Source organism: Procambarus clarkii, chromosome 11 (genome assembly GCF_040958095.1).
Source record: "Procambarus clarkii isolate CNS0578487 chromosome 11, FALCON_Pclarkii_2.0, whole genome shotgun sequence".
NCBI lineage: Eukaryota > Metazoa > Arthropoda > Malacostraca > Decapoda > Cambaridae > Procambarus > Procambarus clarkii.
Genome location: NC_091160.1, coordinates 17,884,126 through 17,891,857, shown reverse-complemented (window position 1 = coordinate 17,891,857; position 7,732 = coordinate 17,884,126).

Sequence of the window (7,732 nt, the reverse complement as noted above, 5' to 3'; positions counted from 1 at the left end):
TATTTATCTCGTTTAGGCAAACGTGTAAATATCGGTTAGAAAGATATTGAACATATCTTTTATAATTGAGTTTTGATTTAGATATTTGTTTAGAAAAGACATCACAGATATTTTCGGAATGAAATACTGGCATCGGTTCTGTGATTATAGAATATATATTTAAAGAAGGAAGAAAAAGGCCTCCGTAATCAATTAATTTAATTCGATGAATGTCATCATTGGATACAAATACATTTTGAGGATTATTATCGTAATAAGTACCTGATATATATTTGTCAGTAGTATTATATAAGACTAATTGAACATCAATAAGCTGTCTAAGAACTGTAGTAAGCAATTGTTGACGACAATACTGATCATTTTTCAATAAGTCGACTTTTTCCCTTAGTAGGATCCAATCGCGTGGGTTTAAGTATTCCATTTCGATAAAGTAGCCTATAGATTTAGATTTGAAAGGACATTTATACTCAATATTATTCAAAGAATGAGGAACTTTTGTAGGTTGTGATGACTCTAGAAATTTACCTTGTGGACAGTGTATTACATTATAGACAGTTTCGACCATAAACACACGATACACTTGAACAAAGAATGCCTTTCTGATATTTTCATCAAGACGTGCAATGTTTTCAATCTCCATTAAAAAATCCCTTTTCCGGCGAAAACTCTTTCGAGCCACAAATGTTTGTAGATACTTTTTTCCTCGTTTGTGCTTCTTCTTAGAAGATTTAAAAAGTTTGGAAGCCGTGTGTGGGTAAATATTTTGAAACACATGTATTTGATGTGGTAATCTAGGATCAAGAAGTTCAATAGTAGGTACTTGGACAAGATCAACTTTACCATAGGCACCTTTCCCTAAATGACGTTTGTGGGTATTAAATGTAAAACGAATATGATTAGATATTCTATTATTTAGTGTTTCACATTCATCAGGCTTAGTCAATTTGTTTTTCCCCTTAATGACTTCCATTTTTTAATTATTTATGATATAATCCCAACTTGAAAACGGATACCAAACCCAACTCTTATAAGTCTTATGAAATTTTGATAGAAGGTATAAAAAAAGAAAAACGTATATATATATTAAATATATCATAACTATATATAATACAACAGTTTTTGTTTTTCATATATTATAATACAAACACTGTCATGCCAAATACAACTGAAAATATTTGAAGTAATTCACAAACTATTGGACTGAAATGGAGGAATTTATCAAGAAAGGTAATCAAACATATCCTAATCTCTTAAAAATATATTCTTTGGCAACATATATTAGAAGATAATTATGGACTGTAATGGTATAACCAATGTTTCTTTCTTCTTTGTAGATAACTTGGAGTTTATTAATGGAGACATTACTGACCCTGTATATAGAAGCCCCAATATAGCGCTTGTACAAATACTCAACTGTGTAGCTGTTAAATCTCATGGACTTTCTCAGATTCTTGCTGAGATATATCCATACTGTGGTTCTTATACACGACGTCAGGCAATAGGCACTTTAAACCGTGCTATGCTTGAAGATAGACCTCAACCAGGAAATATTGAGATTTGTCATCCTAACACTGTAACAAAGGGACCAGTAGTTATAAATGTTTTTGGGCAGTTTTATATGGGAAAGGAGAAAAATCAAAACCTTTATACTAAAAGACTCATACAGCAGTTACAGCAGTCGTGTACTGTTGATGTTGGACCGAAAGGAAGAAATCCTAGACATTTGGAACCTTTCGATCATCAACTTTTATCTGGCCTTTTAAAAGATACATCCCAAAACAGGATTTATTGGTTTAATGAAGGTCTAAATAAATTAGCAGTGCAAGTATCTAATGGAAAATACAGTTTGGTAATTTTTCCATCGTTAATTGGGTGTGGATTGGCTGTTGGAAACTGGGAAAGAGACTACTTACCAGCAATTATAAAATTTTCTAGACAGGTCTACCCCTTTGGTGTCAGTTAAAATTATAAACAAAATTATGTCAAAGACATCATAACAATGAAAAGAATAGTTAAACCTCCTAATTTATATATATATTTTTTTTCATAGGTTCCCCTCTTTATGACAAAAAAAAACAAAACAGGACAGTGTCATTAACATAAATAAGACGGACCTCCACCCTCCCTGGTCAATTGTTGTTGTGTGATGATTTAATCCTGACAACAGAATGAACCAGTCAGTGGGTTTAGATATGTTCCCTAAAACTTTATGAACTGATTGAGGTGAGAGAGACCATAGTTACTAATTGAAGAAATTTTATCTCTACCCTTCTACCACTACTACTACTACTACTACTACTTCCATCCTACTCTTATTTACCCTATCACTTTTCAGACATCTTTCTACATACCAAACCCGAGAAAAGTGTTGTTTTTTTTGTTTATTTTTTTTTTTTTAGAATAGTTAATTGTGGAATAAAGAGCTTTTTCCCCTTGTTTACAACTCCATTTCTTCCCCCTTTTTTTTTAATTAATATTAATGTTATCTTTCATATTTCTTCTAGGTTTAATATGGAATTATCCCTGGGGAAATGTCCAAAAAAGAAGACATTTTAAAAAAAAATATATACAAAATATCAAATTCAAAAAACTCAAGAGGCTGCCAACTTTTTTTGACTTGCAAGATTTCTCCTACAAGGTCAAGATTACAGCAGAATATCAAAGTGAGAAACATCATAGAAATTATGACAGAAGCAGAAAAGGCATCGTTAACTATTATATTTAATTGTTCACCAAATATCAGATCAATTGATACTGATATAAATCTGTTTGAAAATGAACATGATTTTAGACAAGACGAGTGTTTTGAAACTAAAAATAATTCTACAGTCCTGGTTAAAATACCATTTTTGAAAAAAATATCAAACAAACCTGGTGTCCAACCGACTCTGGGGACCTGATAATAAGGACGTTGTCATTGATATATCAATTAAACACGGTTCCCTTAAAACTATCAAGAAAAATGTCATTCGTCATCAAATTGTATCTTGCCCCATTTGTTTAGATATGAATGGGTCAGGTGACATGGTTTTTATGTTTGATGATTATATGGTTGGATGTGGTCACAGTATTTGTCCTCAATGTATGTTTACATTATCAGCCAAAATTTTGTTGGGTAAAAAATCTACAGGGAAATTTGATTATAATAATTATGGCTGCCTTAGATATATGAATAATTCTTATGGGATGTACTCTTTTTTATCAAACATTATCTACAAAGATGAAATATTTTGTCCACTTTGTAAGCAAATAGTAAAAAGTGTGTTTGTGTTGAATATGCATCATCTAAAATGTAGCATTAGGGAATTTTCTCGTAAGTATGCACAAATCTTATTTTGGGGTAATCAAACTGACAGGCTGTTTTTAGAAGCCGCAACTAGTTTTATATATGGAGTGGAGCAATTGGCAGTCATTGATTTGTATATAGAAAGATATATTATGGAAAACAGTTGGATTTTTGACGAATATGTGACACCAGTTACCCTATACCTTAACTTTAATGAAACACTTTCAGAGATGAAACTTGTTTTTAAGAGTTTACAGCCATATTTATTAAAACTAGCCTCAAAAAATTCTAATGATCCATCAAATAGAAAATACTTATTATTCTTTAACCAACTTTGTCATAGAAAGGGGGGTGAACCAATCCTGAGACCAACATTCATTAAATAAAACAATTAAAAAAAATGTTTTTTTGTAAATAAATGTATATGTATGTGTTATTTGTACCTCTGTTTGGGTTTCAATCAGAGGGCATCAATTTCTCAGGCAGCAACAGGTACCACCTAGCGTTCATATTCATATGACAACCCAAGGCCAGCCATCACCACTTCAGTTGCAAGGTCCACCGCAGGTACAGTCACAGTTGCCACCCCAGGGCCCACCTCAGGGCCCAGCTCAGGCACCAATGCTATAAAAACTCTAATCCGAAAAGTTAAAATGTCATCCTTACCACATTTCCATATCATATTTTTATTAATTTTATATATATATATATATATATATTTTCTTTTTTTTGGGATAATGATGATGATGATGATGATGATGATGCTGATGAGGAGGAGGAGGGTGTAATTATTTATTTCTTATGTTTTCTCATTTGAAACTGTGTTTGGTTGAAGTTGTAGCTGGTTAGATACATTATCCAAATCTGTATCTACAGTATTTTTTAGTCCATCTGTGAGTGTGTTTTGACTCAAGGTTGTGCAGTGTGCTCGCAGAGTATATCAGAATCCTAAAACAAAGAAAAAAAAGTGTCCTTTTTTTGTAAGTAAGTATATGAAACATACAAATAAATAAATAAATAAATAGCATACACCTTAACCTTTTAAGTTAATGTGGTTTTTTTTTCAGAAGATGGGTGAGAGGGAAAAAGGTAAGAAGATCTTTATGCAGAGGTGTGCACAGTGTCACACTGTTGAATTAAACGGCAAGCACAAAACTGGACCCAATCTAAATGGCCTCTTCGGCCGCCAAACTGGTCAGGCTTCTGGCTATATTTACACTTATGCCAACAAGGCCAAGAGTATCACGTGGGACAAAGATAATCTGGATATCTACTTGACCAACCCCAAGAAATTTATTCCAGGCACAAAGATGGTGTTCGTTGGTCTTAAGAAGAAGAATGAGCGTGCAGACTTGATTGCTTACCTGGAAACCTCCACCAAGTAGAGCAAGCATTAATATTTTTGTGGTCTCACCACTTTAAATCAATAAATCATCCTGCTATCAAAATTTACTAAAAAAAAAAAAAAAAAAAAAAAAAAGGGCAGTAAAAATTACAAAACGTTGCTCAACGAGTGGAGGAGACAGCTGGTTGCCCGGAGTAGATGGTAGCAGTATCAGCTGAATTATATAAAAATCAAGTAGTCGCAGGCTACTCTCACATTTTACATCCACTGACGGCCAACCAACACACGCTTCGCTACTCTTCCATCCAATAGAAATTTAGTAGCCACATTCTAACTAATATTTGGAATATTCAGGTGTACAAAGTGTGATGATATATGTTGTATTAGGCTAGGAAACCTTGACTGAATTTATCATTTAAATTCGACGAAGAGCGAATTAATTGCTCGAATAGTGGCGAAAGAATACGGATCATTTTATAGAGACTGACAAAACCATTAAAAAATATCTCTCATCATTATTTCATGATAGTTAAATTTAATGTGGGAATCATTAATATTATCATTTATTAACTTATATAACTTATAAACTATAAATAATTATCTTATTAGATTATGTCTCAGGGGTAAATAATGTAATCCAGGAATTTTTTTGGTGTTAAATTTCTCATTATTTATATGTTCGATATCTATATTAATGAAAAGTTCCTCTTTCTTGTTCATATTTTTTTAAATCCTTTAAATATTCAATTCTAATACTTTCTCGAAATGATCTGCCTTAGCATCAAATAGGGAATTAATTATTGGCTTAGATTTATTGTCATATGAATTTTTTATTATATATTTGTGATAGAATTTAATCAAATAAATCCCAATAACATATGGTCTTTGTTTCAAGGTTATCTGACCATGGCATAGACAAACAAAGACTACTTTTTTTTTTCCGTGGCATAACGTGTCGATGTTAATGTACTATTAGATCAAAGATCAAAGTGACTGACTGAACTCTGGCCGATGGTAGATTTAACCAGTTCAGTTATCATTTTCTGCACTTCAGAAGAGTTCATCATTTGAATAAAAGGTTACTAAAATATGTTCTCGTTTTTGGTAAATGAATGGATGGATAGTTAGTGAAATTCTAAATTTTTATTACTTTTATACTTCTTGTCAATTTGTTTTTCCTAATTTGTGATAATATTTGCTGAAAACTTTGTTCTGGTTGAATCTATACTTAAATTTTTTTTCACACTCATTGTACATAAAGGGATTTACTCCTACTAACATTCGGAATACTCATTTGCTCAAAGGTTTTAAAACCATGGTATCCATGTTTCCCTTTAAATCTTTTACATCTTCGATTACATCAAGTTCCCAAATAAAAAAATATGTAGACAAATATTTTTCAATTGGTTTAAATATTACTTTAGAACCATCTATAAGTAAATTAATACAATTTAACCCCCAAATTGTAAATGTTTATGCTATTAAAATATGGATGGGATCTACTCAAGAAGGATATCCTGCGGCATCCCAATTGCAATTTATACTGCGAGTCTTATTTAATGAGGCTGAAAATTATTGTTCTTATATGTTTGTAGAATTCTTCTCTAACATTGACCAAAGAAGCATTATGTTCTGTGAACATAATTTCAAGTACCCCTGTGATCCGGATTACTTAATAGTGCCTATCAAGGGATATAGGTCCTACGCCAAAGATCCTTCCATATTTCTAATGATGATACAAGCTTCCAAGCAGGAACGAGAAGCTCTGAGAGAGATGATGATAGCAGACGGAATATCGATTCCATCGTCATGTAGCAAAGTTGATCAGGGTGCACTGAAAAAGCTTATGTCTATAAAACAATATTTGAATCGGCATTATTATTTCAGGCACATGATGTTTAAAAATATACGTTGGGAATTAACCCGAGATGTGAGAGCTTACGAAGCATGGTTGAAAAATAAAAAATGGCTTAAATACGTTAATCGCAGGATGATTCGACATAAACCCTATTGTTTACATGATGGGAAGGCATATTATCATCACAAGCCTCGTCAAGATATAATTTATAGGGACCCCAACTCTAAACGTTGTTATCCTTATGGGGTACCCGAATATTGTAATAAATGGCCTAAAAATTATACATTTCGGGTTTTCAGTGATGGTGATAAAAAGTGTGATGATATATGTTGTATTAACATAGGAAAGCTTGACAGAATTTATCATTTAAATTCTGCGAAGAGAGAATTAATTGCTCGAATAGTGGCGAAAGACTATGGATCCTTTTATGTAGAAAGGGTAAACCGCGTACTTTTCATAACCCGAAATCCCCATCTCTTTATGGACCTCATTCAAACGGGAGAAAAGGAAGAAATCTGTCGTTTTATTATAGAAGACGAAGGTTTATCATCATCATCATCATCATCATCACCACCACCTCCATGTAAAAACACCTACAAGCCAAATAGTTTGCAGGCAATGTGCGTCAATCAATTTGTGAATTCCTTTTTGGATATTAATAGAATGGGATATTGGACCGTGGCCTGCTTATGTAGAACAATCAACACCAACCCTAATATTCCTCATTTTTTAAAACGCCAAATAATCAATGAAGTTCAACGGAATCTAATGATTAGATCATGGGAAAGAGCAGTAGCAGATGAAACAACTACTGAACTTTTATTTCAAACACACCACAGACCCCGAGATGAGATACATTGGCAAATTGGATAGCGATCACTATTCATACATTTTGTATGGTTTAGTGACGGTGATGACCACTGCCATTTAATGAAACTCGTTCACATGTCCAAAACAGTAGTGACATATTTATTGGGATTGTGTAAGAGACACAAAGCACTGTGTAGTATTTTAAGTTATTTTACTGAATTGATTATGTTATAAAATATTTGTTTATTATTCTTATAATAAATAAATCTTGAAGTTAGGAGCAAATGCTAAAAGTATAAATAAAAACCATTGATGAATCTTAATAATGTAATAATGCCAAACCAATTAATTCACATATTTCTTTACATTACAAAGGAAACTTAAGTAACTGAATGGACTCTGGCCGAAATCAAGGCCTTTAAAAACGTATTCG